The following is a 19,834-nucleotide window of genomic DNA, read 5'->3' on the forward strand; positions in this document are numbered from 1 at the left end:
ATCAGGGAGATCATATGATAGTTGTCTTTCTCTGCTTGACTTATTTCGCTAAGCATGATAATGTGGCCTTCAATATTGATGTCATGCAGTTCCATCAATTGCGCAGGGATTTGTCTATGTGTTTTTATTCATTCATTTGCTAAATAATTTCTGTGGAGTCATCTAAATGTGGGCAAATCAGAAAACTTCAGTTCAGGGTGCAATTATGCTCAATTTCATTAAATTACTTTTGGCAAACGGTGCTGGCTTTTTACAATAGTTTTCAAACATCTAATAAGTAATTGCTTGTAATTGTGCCATTGTCTGTTTGTGAAATGAAAGAACAGACACTGCAGTTCTGCTGAACCCCTCCATTTGCGTTGTACTGCAATGCTTTCTGGCCACAGGATTCCTCCTGACTGTCATGCTGTGGAAATTGCAGGGGGTGGCTGCATAGGCTGTTAACTCACGAAGAAGAGCCAAAAGGAAAATGGAATGGAATTACATAAATTAGTCCTGCCAGCCAATTTCTGTTTCTCTTCTTACCTGACATGGAGCTCCTGGCCACCATGGAAGGGCCCTGCACATTCTTTGGAATCTTAGTTACTTAGCATGCCTCATTTCAATCCCTTAAACTGGTACACTGCAAGAAGATTCTCTCACCGCTAGAGGTGATTGCTCGGCCCCAAGGCCACTTGCCTTGTCTGATCCTTTTCAGGAAAAGGAAGTAAAAAAAAAAAAAAATCTAACAAGATATTTCAAGCTATGTGCTGGATAATTCATTTGTTCATTTGTTGATCAAGTATTTATTGAGTATCTACTACATATAAGACCCTGGTCTGGTCACTAGGAATACAGAGATAGATAAGATGAACAAAGGTCCTATTTTCAAATAGCTTACCTTTTGCTAGGGGAAGATAAACAATGAACACAGGAAAATCTGAATGAACATCTGAAATGATGTGAATGGAATGAAAATCTGAGTGAACAATGAACATCTGAAAATATGTCAGATTATGTGTAGTAGTATGAAAACCAAGGCAGGATAAGGAGGCTAGAGAGGGACTGTTGTGGGAAGAGGGGTGTTCAGAAATATGACAGCTATTGAATGAACACAAAAATAATTTATTGCAACCTATTTAAAAATAGTTCCTGATGTACACTGGAAATTGTCCTTTGTGTTAGATAACAGGAACATCAAATCCTATTCCTTCCATATTCTGCCCATTCAAAGTGGTCTCTCTCCTCAGAGCTGGCATGGTCATTCACTTAAAACCCTTGCCTGATGCTTTGTAGAATACTTATTTCTGTACAGCTTATCTCCCCTACTAAGTAGAAATCACTTTGACATCAAGGACTGTTTTTATTCATCTTAGCATTTATTATAGGTTGATTTGTATCCCCAAAAACGGTAGGTTGAAGTCCTAACTCCTCAGAATGTAGCCTTATTTCGAAACAGAGTCTTCAGAGAGGTAATCAAAAATGAGATCATTAGGGACGCCTGGGTGGCTCAGTTGGTTAAGCAGCTGCCTTCGGCTCAGGTCATGATCCCAGCGTCCTGGGATCGAGTCCCACATCGGGCTCCTTGCTCTGCAGGGAGCCTGCTTCTCCCTCTGACTCTGCCTTCCACTCTGTCTGCCTGTGCTCACTTTCGCTCGCGCTCTCTCTCTGACAAATAAATAAAATCTTAAAAAAAAAAAAAATGAGATCATTAGAGTGATCCCTAATCCAATATGACCGGTGTTCTTACCCAAAGGAGAAATTGGGACACAGAAAGAGATATACACAGAGAAGACCCTGTGAAGACACACAGGGAGAAGAGCGTGTGCAGATGTGGGATTGCAGTGATAAATCTACAAGCCAAGAATGGCAAAGATTATCAGCCAACCACCAGAAACTAGAAAAAAAGCAAAGAAGGATCCTCCCCTAGCACCTTTAGAAGCAGTACAGTTCTGTTGACACCTTGATTTTGGAACTTCTAGCCTCCAGAACTGAGGGAGTGCATTTCTGTTGTTCTAAACCACACAGTTTGTGGCATGGTACTTTGTGGCAGCAGACCACACAAACTAAAATAGGGTCACCCCAAGGGCTTGTGAATCAACAGTAAATATGGATGAATAAATAAATTAAGTACTTTATAAGAAACTTTGTATACACTTTACAAGTGAAGAAACTAAAGTGTGAATATGTGTGAATATGTGTCTATATGTGTCACAGCATTTGGATTTGATTGACCTTCAAAACTTAGATGTTTCTGTAACAGAGAAGTAAAGTTTGTGATAGTGTCCCTTTTCTTCAATAAACAATATTCCTTTGGCTTTGTATAGTTTAGTCCAGTAAGGCGTATGTGTGTAAGACCTCTACCTTATTGGGAAAGAAGAAATGAAAGTCAAAAAGCAGAGCTGATTTACTTGGAGATGACCTTACATGTCAGGCCATTTAAGGGAATCAAGCCTCAGAGCCAGACTGAAAGTGTAATATTGGAAAGTAATTTTGCAAGCTAGAAAGCACTGGTGCAAAACCCAGCCCTAGCCTTGCAACCTTCTCAATGTAGATTTGGGTAATTTACCCAGAAACAAATTGCTTAAGAAAACCCTGCTCTGAATCTGAGCATGCCCTTCTTGTAAAAGGCAAACAATCAATTCATCTAACACTTATTACCACTTAGATCTTGCTTAGCATCTAGAATAGCAACGGAACACATGCCCAAATGACTTTAGGGAATCAGTGTACTATAATGTTAAAAATCATGGGATTTAGGTTTTTTCCTAGCTTGAGTGACAATCGACAAAAACTGTACATATTTAAGGTATACAACATGACCTTTCAATACATGTATACATTATAAAATGTTCACCACAGTCAAGCTAATTAATATGTCAGTCACCTCATATAGTTTACGTTTTTGGTGAAAACAATTACCTGCTCTCTTAGCAAATTCCAAGTACAAAATATAGTTTTGTTTACTGGAGTCACCATACTGTACATTTCATCTCCATAATTTATTCATTCTGCATATTTGAAACTTTGTACCATTTGATCAATGTTTCCTCACATTTTCCAGCCTCCAGCCCCAAGTAACCTTTATTCTATGGTTTTAAGGGTTCCACTTTTTCAAATTCTACATTTAAGTAAGACCAAGGAGTATTTGTCTTTCTGTGTCTGCCTTATTTCTTTTAGCATAATGTTCTCCGGGTTCATTCATGTCACAAATGGAAGGATTTCCTTCATTTTTGTGAATAAATAATATTCTATTGCATATCTGTAGCATGTTTTCTCCTTCCATTCATTCTTCAATGGGCACTTAGGTTATTTTCATATCTTGGTTACTGTGAATAATGCTGCAATGAACATCCAGACCACAGATACCTCTTTGAAATACAACTTTTGTTTCTTTCAGTGTACACCCAGAAGTAGGATTGTGGATCATATGGTAGTTAGATTTTTAATTTTTTGATGAACCTCCATGCTGTTTTCCATAGTGGCTATACCAATTCACATTCCCGCTAACAGTGTACAGTGTTCCTTTTTCTCCACATCCTCACCAATACTTGTTATTTCTTGTGGTTTTGATTTTAGCCATTCTGACAGGTGTTAGAGCCCTAATTCTTTCATCCCTCTGCTCCTGGCACCTGGCCTACTACCTTTTCACCACATCCTTGACAACACTTACCTTTTATCTTTTAGATAGTAGCCATTCTAATAAATGTAAGATGATATTTCATTGTGGTTTTAGTTTGCATTTCCCTAATGATGAAAGATAATTCGCACTTTTTCATATACCTGTGGGCCATTTCTATGTCTTCTTGGAGAAATGTCTTGTCAGTTCCACTGCTCCTTTTTTAATTGGGATCCATCTTTCTTTCTTTCTTTCTTTCTTTCTTTCTTTCTTTCTTTCTTTCTTTCTTTCTTTCTTTCTTTCTCTCTCTCTCTCTCTCTCTTTCTTTCTCCTCTTTTTGGTACTGTTGAGTTCCTTGTGTATTTTGGATGTCAATCCCTTATTTTATATGTGGTTTGGGAATATTTTATCCTAGATTGTTTCTTCACTCTTGACTGTTTCCTTTGCTGTGAAAAAGCTTTTTAGTGTGATGCAATTCCATTTGTCTACTTTTGTACTTGTCTGTGCTTTTAGAGTCATATCCAAAAATCATTGCCCAGATCAGTGTCAAGGAGCTTTATCTCTATATTTTCTTCAAGTGGTTTTCAGGTCTTAACATTTAAGTCTTTAATCTGTCTTGACTGACTTTATTTGTGTATATGGTGTGAGATAAGAGTCCAATTTGATCCTTCTGCATGTAGATTTACAAATTTCCCAAACCATTTTTTGAAGAGTAGTCCTTTCCCCATTGTATGTTCTTGGGAGCTATGTTGAAGATCAGTTCACTTAAAATGTGTGGAGTTCTTTCTGAACTTTCTATTCTGATCCATTGGTCTCTGTGTCTGTTTTTATGCTAGTACCATATTATTTAAGTTATTATTGCCTTATAGTATATTTTAAAATTAAACAGTGTGGGCTTTAGGGAAAGAGAACAGAGTAGAAGGATCCTAGGCTCACATCATCCCATGGATACACCTAGATAACACCCACATCAGAGTAAATAAACTAGAAAATGACTAGAACACTGGCAGAACAGACTCTCTACAGATAAATATAGAGAAGAGGCCACATAGAAGAGGGTAGGAAGGGCAGAGATGTGGTCAGGAGCCAAACCAACTCATGGGAAAGTCCACAGGAAAGAGGGACACTGAGGGCACAAAGAGGGGAAGGGAGCAAATCACGCCCCAGTCACCCCAGGCACACCAGGTATGGAGTACCCGCACTGGAAAGATAAATCCCCCTAACATTTGGCCTTCAAAACCCAAGGAGCCTACCTTAGCAAGTTCTTAAAATCGGTGGGGCTTAATAACTAAAACCAAAAACCAGCCACTCATCTCTGGGAGAGCCTGAGGGCAATATGGAATTGAGTCCCTGCCCTTAAAGAGAAAGCACAACAAACAGCCCTGCTAAGATAAAGCATATAAGCATCAGTTTGAAAAATACCTGGGGTATACAGAAAAGAGATTTATTTACTAAGCTCAGAGCATGTGCTAAAGGGGCAGGGATCTTTGGTAAAGATTTTCATGAACAAAAGAGCTGGCACACACCATTTCTCTCCTCCTCCACCAAAGCTAGATACACAGACATCTGAAGGAACTACAACAGCACGAATATTCTCCACCTAGTTTGCTAACAGTGCAACCCACCCCTTCACTTTTCTGGGGATCTGTCCCCACCAACAGCAGATCTGCTCAAACCTTGCTAACCCAACAAACAATCCACTAAACTAAAAGACAGTCTAACATTTGGGAAAAGGTATTTGCAAATGACATATCTGATAAAGGGTTAGTATCCAAAATATATAAAGAACTTATACAACTCAATACCAAAAAGAACAAAATCATCCAATTAAACAATGGCATGAAGACATGAACAGACATTCCTCCAAAGAAAACACATAAATGGAGCCAAGAGACACAAGAAAAGATGCTCAACATCATTCATCATCAAAGAAATTCAAATCAAAACTGCAATGAGATACCACCTCACCCCTGTCAGAATGGCTAAAATCAAAAACACAAGAAACATCAAGTTATGCTAAGTGAATTATTAGTCAGAGAAAGAGAAATACCATATGATTTCACTTTTCTGTTGAATTTAAGAAACAAAACAAAGGAAAAAGGAGACAAACCAAAAAACAGACTCTTGACTATCAAGAACAATCTGATGGGGGAGGGCTGGTGGAGGGATGAGTGAAATAGATGAAGGGATTAAAAGTATACTTACCACGATAAGCACTGAATAATATATAGAATTGTTGAATCACTATATTATACACCTGAAACTAATACAATATTATATGTTAAGTATTCTGAAATTAAATTAAGTAAAAGAGAGAGATGGTATAAAACAAAAATCAAATCAAACAGTGTGATGCCTCCAGTTTTGTTTTTCTTACTCAAGATTTCTTTGGCTATTGAGGGTCTTTTGTGGATCCATATGAATTTTAGGATTGTTTTTTCTATTTCTACGAAAAATGCCTTTGGAGCATCTGGATGGCTCAGTGGGTTAAAACCTCTGCCTTCGACTCAGGTCATGATCCCAGAGTCCTGGGATCCAGCCCTGCATCTGGTGCTCTGCTCAGCAGGGAGCCTACCTCCCCCCTCTCTCTCTGCCTGCCTCTCTGCCTACTTGTGATCTCTTGTCTGTCAAATAAGTAAATACAACCTTAAAAAAAAAAAGAAGAAGAAAAATGTCATTGGAATTCGATAGGGATTTCATTGACTCCATAGATTGCTTTGGGTAACATGGACATTTTAAAAATATTAATTCTTCTAATTCATGTACATGGGGTATCATCTTTCCATTTAGTTGTGTCTTATTTAATTTCTTTCATTAATGTGCTATAATTATCAGTGTATACATCTTTAACCCCTTGGTTAAATTTATTCCTAATATTTTATTGTTTTCAGTGCTTTGGTAAGTAGGATTGTTTTCTTAATTTCATTTTTGGCTAGTTCATTGATAGTGTATAGAAATGCAACTGATTTTTGTATGTTGATTTTGTATCCTACAACTTTGAATTATTAGTTCAAACAAATTTTGGTGGTGTCTTTAGGGTTTTCTGTTTATAAGATCCTGTAACCTGCAAACAAAGATAATCTTACTTCTTCCTTTCTGAGTTGGATGTCTTTTATTCATTTTCCTCCCTATTTGATCTGGCTAGTACTGTGTTGAGTACAAGTGGCAATAATGGAGATCATTGACTTGTTCTTGATCTTACAGGAAGAACTTTCAGCTTTTCACCATTGAGTATAATGTTAGCTCTGGGCTTGTAATATGTGATCTATATTATGTTGAGACACTTTCCTTCCACACCTAATTTGTTGAGAATCTTATCATGATAGGATGTTGTGTTGTATTTTGTCAAATGTTTCTTTCTCTAATATTGAGATAATTGTGTTTTTATCCTTCATTCTGTTAATTTGGTATATCACACTTATTGATTTGCATATTTTGAAACATCCTTCCATCCTAGAGATAAATCTCACTTGATCATGACATATGACCCTTGAAATATACTATTGAATTCAGTTTGCTAGTATTTTGTTGACAACATTTGCATCTATGCTCATTAGGGATATTGGTCTGCAATTTTCTTGTTTTATAGTGCCTTGTCTGTCCTTGGTATGAGCCCAATACTGGTCTTATAAAATTTTGAAATTTTTCCCTCCTCTTCAATTTTTTGGATGAGTTTGTGAAGGATTGACATGAATTTTACTTAAATATTTAGTAAAATTCACTAGTGAAGCCATCTGCTCCTGGTCTTTTATACACATTGGTAGGTTTTTTATTGCTGATTAATTCTCCTCATAGGTTATTGGGTTGTTCAGACTTTCTACTTATTTATGACTCAGGTTATATATTCCTAGTAATTTATTCATTTCTTCTAGGTTATCTAATTTTATAGTATATCATTGTTCATAGTGGACTTTTTACTTTAAATAATATGTTTATTTATTTTAGAAAAAGAGAGCATGAGCAGGGGAAGGGGCAGTGGGAGAGGAAGAGAGAACCCCACATAGATTCTGTGCTGAGTGCAGAGCCCACCACAGGTCTCAATCCTAGGACCCCAAGATCATAACTAAGCTATGAACTAAGATCATGGACTAAGCCACCCAGGTGCCATATAGTAGTGCCATAGTAGTCTTTTATAATCCTTTCTGTTTCTAAACAGAATCTATGGCATTAGATGCAATGTTTCTTTATTTATACTTTTATTTCTTTGAGTCCTGTCTTTTTTTCCTTAGTCTGAATAAAATATTGTCAATTTTGTTGATCTTTCAAAAGGAAAAAAAAAAAAACTCTTAGTTTCATTGAATTTTTTCATTTGTTTCCAGTCTTTACTTCATTTCTTTCTTTCTTTCTTTCTTTCTTTCTTTCTTTCTTTCTTTCTTTCTTTCTTTCTTTCTATTTTAAGGCTTAGTTTGTCCTTTTTTTTTTTTTATTTTTAAATTAAAAAAAAATTTTTTTAGTTCCTTGAGGTGTAAAGTTAGGTTGCTTACTTAAGATCTTTCTCCTTTCTTAATATGGGAACATGCATCCCTCTTTGGTATATTGTGTTTCCATTTTATGTTTTGAGATTTTTTTATTTCTTTGACCCACTGAATGCTTACAAGTATGTTCTTTAATTTCCACATATTTGTGAATTTTCCAATTTCATACCACTGTGATTAGAAAAGATTCTTGATATGATTTGTCTTCCTAAATTGTTAAGACTTATTCTGTGACCTTAAATACCTCTCCTGGATATTATTCCATATGCTTTGAGAAGACTGAGTATTCTGCTAAGGTTGAATGCAATACTCTGTAAATGATCATTAGGTTCATTTTGTCAGTAATGTTGTTCAACTCTAGTGTTTCTTTTTTGTTTTTCTGTCTGGACAGTCTATCCATTGTTGAAGATGAGGTGTTGAAGACCCCTACTATTAATATATTGCTGCTATTTCTCCCCTTCATATCTTTTAATATTTGCTTTATATATTTAGGTGCTCAAATATTGAGTACATACATATCTATAATTTTATATCATCTTGATTATTTGATCCCTTTATCATTGTATAATATCCTTCTTTGTCTCCTGTTAGTGTTTTATTTAAAGTCTATTTTGTCTGATATAAGAATAGCCACTCCATTTCTCTTCTGGTTATTATTTACATGGAATATCTTCATCCAACCCTTCATTTTTAGTCTGTATGTGTCCTTAAAACTAACTGAGTATAGGAAATGTATGGATATATCTTCTTTTTTAAAATTTATTCATGCACATTATGTCTTTTGTTTGGGGAAATTTAATCTGTTTACATTTAACATAATTACTGATAGGTGAAGACATTGCCATTTTGTTAATTGCTGTCTAGCTGTTTTGTAATTCCTTTGTTTCTTTCTTCACCTCTTAATATCTTCTTTTGTAATCTGATGATTTTTTGTTAGAGTATGCTCTGATTCCTTTATTTTGTATATCTATTACAGATTCTTTATTTGTGTTTACCATGAGGCTTAAATAAAAAAAAAAGTTTAACTATAATATTAATTTAAGCTGATAATAAAAACTTCAAATACATATTAAAATTCTGTACTTTATTCCCCCCCACACACACTTTATGTTACTGATGTCACAATTTATGCCTTTCTATATTGTCTATCCATTAACAAATTATTATAGTTATGCTTATTTTTTAATACTTTTTCCAGCTTTTATACTAGAATCAGAATCGATTTATGTGCTATCACTTTATTCTTAACAGTCTGAATTTCACTTATACTTACCTTTACCAGTGAGTTTTATTATTTCCTATGTTTCCATAATTATTCTTTCATATGTTTTCATACAACTGTATAACTAACTCATTTCATATAAAGGGACTTGAGTATGCGTAATTTCAGGAAAGTTTTTTTAAAAGGATTTTATTTTATTTTATTTTATTTTATTTTATTTTATTTTAAGTGATCTGGACACTCAACGTGGGGCTTGAACTTACAGCCCTAAGATGAAAAGTCACATGCTTTACCAACTGATCCAGTCAGGAGCAATATTTTTATATTTTTGTCTAAGTAATTAGCTAGGAAGTATCTCTCTTCTAACTATCCTCTGAGATAATTGTTTTCTATTTTCCAGGGGACTGATTTCAAGAAATAAAGGGGAAATTCTCATTGATATAATGGTTTTCATAGGCAAAGCATAGTAACATGGAATTCAGATAGGTACTGTCAAAGATCAGATCTCTCTCATCCAATGGGGAGAGCAGGCTGCCTATACCTAAAACTGTGCCATAAGTAAACACTTGGTCTCTAAGAAGAGTGCCAGCAAGAGCAAGCTGATCTTGCTTTTCCCACTCAAAGGAGGTAAAAAAAATATTTCTGCCATCACTGTAGTGCAGCAAATAATCTAAATAAAAGAATTAGCACTTGGCAAGATTTGGGGAAGATACCGAATGTCAGATGGAGAGAGATCGATGAAGATTACAAATTGACACAAATAAGAGAAAAGCCATTTCCTAGTAGGCAGTAATGCAGACTGCATTTTTTAAAAGTACATTATTCAGTGCTCATCATAGTAAGCGTACTCTTAGTCCTCTTTATCTATTTTACCCCTCCCCTTACCTACTTCCCTCTGGCAGTCACCAATTTGTTCTCTGTATTTGAAAGTCTGTTTTTCTGTTTGCCTCTTTTTTGTTTGTTTTGTTTCTTAAATCCCACATGTGAATGAAGTCATACGATATTTGTCTTTCTCTGACTGGCTTATTTCACTTAGCATTATATGCTCTAGATCCATCCATGATGTTGCAAACAGCAAGTTTCCATTCTTTTTATGGCTGAGTAATATTCCATTGCATATGTATATTACCTCTTCTTTATCCATTCATCTATTGATGGACACTTGAGCTGCTTCCATATCTGAGATATTGTAAATAATGCTGCAATAATCATAGGAGTGCACATATCTTTTCAAGTTCGTATTTTTATTTTCTTTGGGTTAATACTCAGTAATGGAATTACTGGACCATATGATAATTCTATTTTAAATTTTTGGGGAAATTTCCATACTGTTTTCCACAGTGGCTACACCAATTTGCATTCCCACCAACAGTGCACAAGAGTTTCTTTTTCTCCACACCCTCACCAACACTTGTTATTTCTTGTCTTTTTGATTCAAGTCATTCTGATGGGTGTAGGGTGATATCTCATTGTGGTTTTGTGCATTTCCCTCATGCTGAGTGATATTGAGCTCTTTCCATAATTTGGTTATTGTTGGTAATGCTGTGATACACATTGGACCACATGGATTCCCTCAAATCATGATATTTTTTATCCTTTGGGTAAACACCTGGTAGAGCAATTGCTGAATTGCTGGGTAGTTCATTTTTAGCTTCTTCAGGACCATCCATACTGTTTTCCAGAGTGACTGCACCCGTTTGCATTCCCACCAAAAATGTAAGAGGTTCCCCTTTCTCTACATCCTTGCCAACAGGTGTTGTTTCATGTGTTGTTAATTTTGGCCATTCATACTGGGTTGAGGTGATCTTTCCATGTAGTTTTCATTTGTATTTCCCTGATAATGAGTGATATTGAGCACCTTCTCATGTATCTATTGGCCATCTGTATGTCTTCTTTGGGAAAATGTCTGCTCATGTCCTCTATCTATTTATTAATCAGAGCACTTGGGTTTTTTTGTTTCTGGTTTTAGTTTTTGGTTTTTGGTGGTTTTTTTTTTTTTTTTTTTTTTGGTGTTGAGTTGTATAAGTTGTATAAGTTATTTATATATTTTGGTTATTAACTCCCCTTATCAATATATCATTTGCAATCTCTTTTTCCATGTGGTAGGTTGCCTTGTCATTTTGTTGAAGGTTTCCTTCACTGTGAAAAATCTTTTTATTTTGATGTGGTCTCAACAGTTTATTTTTGCTTTCTGTTCCTTTGCCTGAGGAGACATATCTAGAAAAATGTTGCTATGCCCAATGACAAATTACTGCCTATGTTTTCTTCTAGTAATTTTGTGGTTTCAGGTCTCACATATAGGTCTTTAATCCATTCTGAGTTTGGTTTTGTATATGGTATGAAAGTGGTTCTGTTTCATTGTTTTGCACAGAGATTCTGAGTTTGATGTCTGTCTTAAGGAGGTGTAGGGGAGCTGCCTTAACAATGCAGTGACAAACATTCTGTATCCAAAGTGAACTTTGATTGAGATAAAAATGTAAGAATTTTCTGCAAAAAAATTACATGGACCCTGAGTGGAAATAATATCCCAACAGGGAAATATAGAGAAATTAATGTAATAAATATTTGTTGAGTGAATGAGTGAGGAAGAAGTGGTAATATCAAGTGTCAACCATTGGGAGAGTTGAGAAGAGTAGAAGCAAGAGAAATGAGGGGAGAGAAAACAAGTAGGGTTCATTTCTGAAGTGCCTAAGAAGAGCTATTTTTTAAAAATTTATTTACATGCTGGCTGTGGGACTTGATTCTCCCTCAGAAAACCATACCCTGTGCAGGGTATATAGATTATCCGGTAACAGCATTCCATATGCCTTTTCCTTCAAGTTCCCCAGCAGTATTAAAGGCACACTTCAGCTTCAAGGTCAACTCCATTAGCCCAGATGAAAAGAATCTTGAATAAACAAAGCAAATGAGCAAACTATGTACACAGCATCAGTCAAATCCTACTGACTATCAAGAAAGTCCAATTAACCTGTTTTCTCCATTTTTATTAGGACTAAGAGTGGGACTGGTCATCTATCATGAGAAAGCCAATTTTAACTGTATAGCCAGCCAGATTATAAATGGCTTACAAGGTATTAGATGGCCTGTTTTTTAAGAGATTGTTCCTAAAATTGTGTGTGAACATAGTCTGTGACCATGAGATCATAGTGTGACTACGAGGCTATTCATTGCAATGTTATTTATAATAACAAAGGACTGGGCACAACCCAAGTGTCCATCAATGAGGTACTGTTTGAAAAAATTATATTATTCCATGTAAGATGGAAAATGTGCATATTGTGCTATATTTCGCTAAGAATATTGGGCATCTTATACCCCAAATCAAAGAAGTTGTCAAAGACTCCTGAGGCTGTGCCCAAAAAACCCAGGTGCCCACTTAAAGAGGCTTCTACTTACCAAAGGTAGACAAATGTGGGCATCAAACAGAATAATAATTTTGATGGATTAAAACACATAAAATATGTTTAAGTCCATAGCTTCATAGTGGTATTTTTAAACAGTTATTGTTTACCTTTAGAGGATGCTAGGGAACTAACTCATATATATTAGCTTATATTTCAAAAATGAAAACATAAATCAAAAACTCAAAAAATGTTCGAGGAAGAAAGGAATAAGATACAGACATTTGTGGTGTAACTGTCAAGTGATGTAAAAATAGAATTAATATGCAATTCAGAATAGTATCCCGGGGTGGGTATTAGGTGGCATATGAGACTAGGAACTGACATGCAAGAGGCTTCAAATGCACTGGTAACTTTTTATTTCTTAAATTAGATGGTGGGCATATTTGTTTTCATTGTATTATTTCATTGTATTATTGTATTAAATAACATTTATGTACACTATATATTGTATGTGTGTGCATGCATGTGTGGGTCTATATATAGGCACACACGTAAGTAGTTTATATAATGGCTAGGATATCATTTCTAGAACAAACACTTGAAAAAGAAAATAATTTGACTATAAATAAGTAAGGCACATAAAAGTAAATAATTAAATGGACTTATTATTATGTTGCAATGGAAATGCAGTTGTTCAACTCTGAAACACTGTAAATGCAATTAAGTCATCAAATTTTTTTTTTTAGTCCCTGTGACGGGTCCTGTGCTATGTGATGGGCATGCATTGACAAAACACACACAGATCCCATTCTGTGGTGGGGGAGAGAAACATCGAACACATCAACGACCGATAAATGTGTATGTACACCCTGCAGTGAGAGTATTAGTCTAACAACCGACATTTACTGAGCAGGTTTGTGCCAGCAACTGTTGCAATAGACCACCATTTTCGCACAGTAGAAAATTAGTACACATCTATGTTAAGCAACTCATTGAAGGTCAAATAGCTTAGAAATGGAGCAACTGTGAATCAAACCCAGGCAGTTTGAATACGGAGCCCAGGCTCCTGTGCTATACTGAGTCAGAAAACACTTGAATTCATCAGCAGAACAGAGGCTTATTCTCCTTTTTATTGGTCAGGAAAGGCCTCTCTGAGCACCTGACATTTATGCTTAGAAATGCAGCATTAGGAAAAGCTAACTTGATCCTTTGTATTAAATTATCTTCTAAGTGGTCGGAAGCCTAGAGGGCAGGTGTAGGCTAAAGGAGAATACTAAGTCATAATGGGAAAGCTTTCTTCTTCAGCCCCTTCACTCATTCCCTCAGGCCTCAAGGCGGCAGGTGGCAAAGGGAACTGGAGTGAAATATTTGGCCAGGGCCTGGCAAACAGGGGGTAAAGGACCAAGAAAGGAGTGTCAGTTACCACCTTAATTAAAGCAGGTATCTCTGCTTTGGCTTCCCGTTGGGCCATTCTGGGGTTCCAGATGAGCTCCAGAGCTTGGGGCTGCTGCTTCTCCATGCCTCTATTTCATGCTTCTTTGCCTCCGCACTGAGGCCTGCCCCACACTCTTCTCAGGAGAAGGCCTACATTCAGTGCCTTGACTCAGGCTATGACTTCAAGGCTGCTACACCTTGAACAAATGACAAGCCTCTACACTGAGCCAAAGAAAAAAAAAACCCCAAAAAATCAACTATGGGAAGATGACTGCAATGCACTTGAAAAAACTGCCTCCAGACATTGCCCATTAAATAGCATTCCAGGAGTGAGGTGTCATTTAGCATGACAGCCAGAAAGATTTGACCATAGCAATGCAATCACTGTTTGACTTGGAGACAACAGGTTTTGCAAATGCCCAGCAAAACAGGCTGCAGGTTAATAAAGACCATGTTAAGAAAATGCTACATGATTTTTTTAATTAGGACAAATTTTGAAATCAGAGTTGAAGTCACACATTATTTGCAGAAAATGAATGATGGTTCTATTGTTTTTGTAAGAAAAGACATTCAAAATTACTTTGACTTTAGAGGAAAATACTCGATTGCTCTTAAACTTGACTCAGAACTAAAATTTTCAGGTGTTTTTGAGGCAGGTTTTCAAGAGAATACAAAATCCAAGGATACTTTGTTTCCTGATAAGTCTCTGGACTTAACTTGAAGAAACAGACGGATAAGGAAATAGATTTGGTTAATCCAACAGCAAACTCTAAACTATGACTGGAAATGCAAAGAATAGAACTTTTAAAAGGAAAAGAAATTCAAGCACATATTAATATGATACATCCAGAACTCCTTTTCACATAAATTTTATAAATTCTAAACCACTGGAGAGCGAAAGAAAAAAAACCATTAAATGGTCCACAAAGGTGTTCGTTCTTTCACTGTGAGGATGTTGCTGTCAAAAATAAGAAAGATGATGATAATGATTTAAGAGTTGGGGATACTAACGACAAGAGTTCCCCCACATTTGTCAGGCTAAATGTATTTTAAAAATCTTCACTATTTTAAAATTCAGTGAATGGGGTTCAATATATTGGGAACAGAAGAAGCCTGATGTGAAGAAAAAATTGCCCTAGCAATTGCCACTCGACCATCCCCTTGGAGTTTTCAGCCATCCCGAGGCATGCTTTTGGTTACAGAGTCTTTGTAGATGGTGGATGTTGTAAATGGAGAACGTGTCATTTTTAAATCAGTTTTGAAGTTATAACACAGACAGGAGCATATGACACGATGATTATGAGAGAAGCTCTGCTGAGTTTAATGACAGACGAGGAATTGGGAAGAATATTGTTAATGAAGAAGCCATTTGCAGTGAAACTTCTGAGTCTATTTTGAAAAGGAAGAAGAAACAAGAAATCATCAGGGGCAAGTTTAATCCTTTCTGGGAACGTTTGAAGCTTTTTCTGAAACTTCAATAGAAAAAGTTGTTTGGGAATTGTTTCTGTTTTTGTTTTTCTTTCCTTTAACATTGCATGTAACCATTGCTCATTCCATGCCACATACTCTGTCAGAGCTTCCCTGAAGGGTTGGTGAAAAGTTTCAGAAGAAACTACAAAGAAGCCTTCAAAATTCAAAGCTAAAAGGCTAAAACAGAGAAGCTAGGAACTTCTTATGAAAGAGAAGCTTACATCTTAACACCTGATTATGCTTCTGTTTAGAGCATATAAGATAAAATATGTTTCATGCATCTTTCAATAAACTGTATTCATTTTACAGCATGTTCTTTTGACAGTTTATTAATGATGTTTTAAAAATAGGTTTTATATCCTTTGAAAACTGTATTTTATAGAGTGTTTTAGATAGGTCAACACTTAGATAGTGCTCATATACGTTGGCAGGTGAATGTGTTTCAAATACAGTTTGTTTCAGTTGTGATGTTCCATTTATCATATGGACTATTTTAAAGAAACTCTTAAAATGTCAAATAATTCAATAACTATATTCCATTACTTACTTCAGAATTTCTAGTTAATTTTTTATGCACTCCTATTGTTTTTGTACCTAGGTGACTGTTATAAAATTCAAGTTTCTTTTTCTCTTATAGGAATCTCTCATAGTGCATTCATCTCTAAGGGAAAAAAACAATATTTATGCTTTCTGCAAAAGGAGTATATATAGGGATGGAGATATATATACATATACATATATATGTGAATTATGACTTACTATAAATATATATATGCATATGCAAAGATGCTTTTCCTTTTACCTATAATAGCAAGGAGGAGCAGGAAGGATATGCAGGAGGAGGTGGAGAAGAAGGAAAAGAACTAGGGGGAAGAAGTTAAGGAGGAAGAGGGGAAGTAGGAGGAGGACAAGGAGGAGAGAGGAAAAGAAAAAAGAGAGGAAAAGATTTTATTAATCAAAAGGGAGCAGCTGGGGGCGCCTGGGTGGCTCAGTGGGTTAAGCCTCTGCCTTCGGCTCAGGTCATGATCCCAGGGTCCTGGGATCGAGCCGTACATCGGGCTCTCTGCTCAGCGTGGAGCCTGCTTCCTCCTCTCTCTGCCTGCTTCTCTGCCTACTTGTGATCTCTGTCTGTCAAATTAATCAATTAATTAATTAAAAAGGGAGTAGATAAGTATATTGTATGCCTTTTATTCCATGAAATTCTTACAGTTGTTAAATATATCTACCAATTTGCCAAAAAAGTTTAAAACATAATACATAGTATAAAAAGCAGAATACACAGTTGTATGTGCACAGTGCTTAACAGCTATCTAAAAAGATATATGCTTGTGGGAATTACTTGGAAGAGAATATGCAAAAAAGAAAACATTGTTTTGGATAATGGGATTGAGAGTGGGTTTTTTTTTTTTTCCTTTTCAAGTTGTGTTAGCACTGTTACATTGTTTTTGCAATAAAATAAAAATAAGTGAGAAAATGGATCACTGCAGTTAATTAATCAACATGGCCATGATAAAGAACCGAAGATTTATCTGAGAATGATCTTTCAGCTAAAAAATAAATCCCCCATTATTTGTCATCTTAAGCATGGATCTTCTCACCCACACGCACAATTTAGTGGCAAGGTAAGGAGCACAAGGGAGAGAAAAGCAGTCATAAATATGGGCAAACTGTACTGAGGTAGAGAAGCTGCCAAAGGAGGCTTAAGTGTGCAGCTGGGAAAACAACATCCGCTTCCAAAGTCCCATGAAAATGCAATCAGAATCAGAAGCTAAGGTGTGCAGAATATAAAATGAAATAAATAAGCATCCTCTTCAAAGTGCCTAGACTTTCCTTTCTGTTATAAATAAGTTATAAATGCATGGATTCCCCCCAAATTATTAAACACCTAAAATTAGCATTCTCTAAAAAATAGAGAACCAAGATTAGGAATGCAGCATAGGGTGGAATTTGGCACCTGGCTCAGAGGGTGTATTCTTGACCACATGCTACCCATTGGTCATACCTGAAAAAGGACTTTAACAGCCCTTTCTTTTCTGGCTACGACTATTCTTAGCATAACTCCTCTGGCCTCACTGGGGAGAAGTGCCTCCGGAAGGAGAAAAAAGGGCTGAGATTTAGAGGCAAGTGATTTTTCACCAGGAATACACTACAGGGTTGGAGAGAACAGGCTAATTATCTTTAGCAATGAAATTCTGTTTTCGATAAGGCCGGGGGCAGGGATAAGCAACGTGAAGGAATAAATAGGTCAGTTCATTGTTTTCAGCTTCCCTGAGTCAGCAGCTCTTTGACTGCTCTAACACAGGGGAACAGGAGGGGAGCCCTGACAGCTCATAGGTCAGCAGAGCATATACTGTTTAAATAAAATCCATCAATGCACTGAGATATGGCTGGTCCTCAGAAACCTCTCTTTCCTACAAAAATATTAACATCTCAGCTCCCACCCCTTGGCTGCTTTACATCTCAGTGCCTGCCTTTCCCTGACTAACCACTTCTTTTCAGAGCTGGTATACAGAATCTGTAATCCTTCATAAAGTTGCACATCTCCCTGAGCTACAAATATTTTTCAAGCGTCAGTTGAAAGTAGGGAATAAAAACTGTTAAAATCACAAGCCTCCCACTGAGCTACAACCACTGATCTGGACCATAACAAGGTCTGATGACTTGGGAAGAGTTGAGCAAATCTCCCGCAAGCTTATTAAGGTGTAGAATAAAGCAGTCTGGCAGCATCGGCCTGCTCACCCACCAGCCTCTTACCTGTGGAAGCCATTGTCCTTAGAGAAAGTCTTCAATCATTTCCGGTCTGATTACCGCACTCCGGCCCCAGCCCCAGAAATAGATCTCTGTCATCCACAACCTGGAATTCTCTGTCAAGAGGAGTTTCACACTCCCAGCTAGGGGCATTGAATCCTATCCCCAACCTCTCCCCCCACCTGCACACACACACACACACACACACACACACACACTGTGTCTGGACCCCAAACACTGAGGTGAAAAATCACAACTTCCAACACATTTCTAAATCTACCGCAGGTCAAAGCTGTATTTGAGTTACTGACCCATTCCATCAAAACATGAGCTAGGTCGTAAATCACTGTTGGGACAAAAGGAAGGGAAAGAGTAATGGACATCAAGCTAAGTGAATAAGCCAGACTCATAAAGAAAAATACCACATGATCTCATTTGTATGTCAAATCTAAAGATATCAAACTCATAGAAGCAGAGAGTAGAGTGGTAGTTGCCAGAGGCTAAGGAAAGGGGAAGGGGGGAGATGTTGGTCAAAAGGTACAAAATTTCAGTTATGAGGTGGATGCATTCTAGAGATCTAATGTGTTTGTAACTAGTTAGTAATACTGTATTGTATACTTGAAATTTGCTGAGAGTTGTTGTTTTTTTTTTAAACAACCATCTTTTTCACATGTTGGAAACACTCTTCTACAGGTATGACAGAATGGGCAGCACATCCATTGGCTAATACAACACTGTTAAGAGAGTTGAACTTCAGTGTTCTCCCTACAAAAAAATCATTCATGATTTTTATGTGAGGTGATGGATATGGTCATTAGCTTGATTATGGCAATCATTTTGCAGTATATACACATATTGGAACATTACCCTTGTACCTCTTAGATATAAACAATTTTATTTGTTAATTATACCTCAATAAAAGCTGAAAGATGGAGTAAATTAGGAAGAGGGCAGGAAAAAAGTAGATGCTTTTGCAGTTCAGTTTTAGAAGAGAAAGAGAAAGACTTCGAATGGTACTCATTGGTCTGTTGGTGATGACACATCCAATGCCTGATGGAGATGGTGGGAAGTTTTCATGAGTGGGACCAAGGCTCGCTCTCTGGAGAAATGAAGAGGAAGACAAAAGACAACCAGTACGCAAACATAAGGGGTTTTTCAGGAAAACGTCCACAAAGAATGCAATGTGAAGTTTTCTCAAGTGCTCTCGTTTAACAACTAACATTTACTGAGCACATTGTTTCAGACACTGCTTCAATTGTTTTATGTGCCTCAATAATTCAATCACAACACTCTATAAGGTGCATTAGACTAGATCCCCATTGAAAGGTGAGAAAACTGAGGCACAAGGGCATGCTTTTTACTACTCCACTATACTCTGCACCAGGAGTCTGCAAACTTTTTTTGTAAAACCAAGTGAAAGAACCTAGATGTCCATCAATAGATGAATGGGTAAAGAAGATGTGAGACACACACACACACACACACACACACACACACACACACAATGGAATACTATGCAGCCATCAAAAGAAATGAGATCTTG

At 36.6% G+C, this 19,834-nt stretch overlaps 1 protein-coding gene across 1 annotated transcript in view; it reads left to right on the forward strand.

The window, feature by feature from the left end:
• The window catches only part of LOC309856642 (uncharacterized protein), a gene marked incomplete at its 5' end in the record, with an annotated part of 240,178 nt that extends 226,460 nt beyond the window's left edge, over window positions 1-13,718 (forward strand). The window contains one exon of the mRNA XM_082717956.1: window positions 13,386-13,718. The remainder of the gene's footprint in view (window positions 1-13,385) is intronic.
• Window positions 13,719-19,834: the final 6,116 nt, after the last annotated feature.

The sequence above is a fragment of the Mustela nivalis genome, assembly GCF_964662115.1.
Source record: "Mustela nivalis genome assembly, chromosome: X".
Classification (NCBI taxonomy): Eukaryota; Metazoa; Chordata; class Mammalia; order Carnivora; family Mustelidae; genus Mustela; species Mustela nivalis.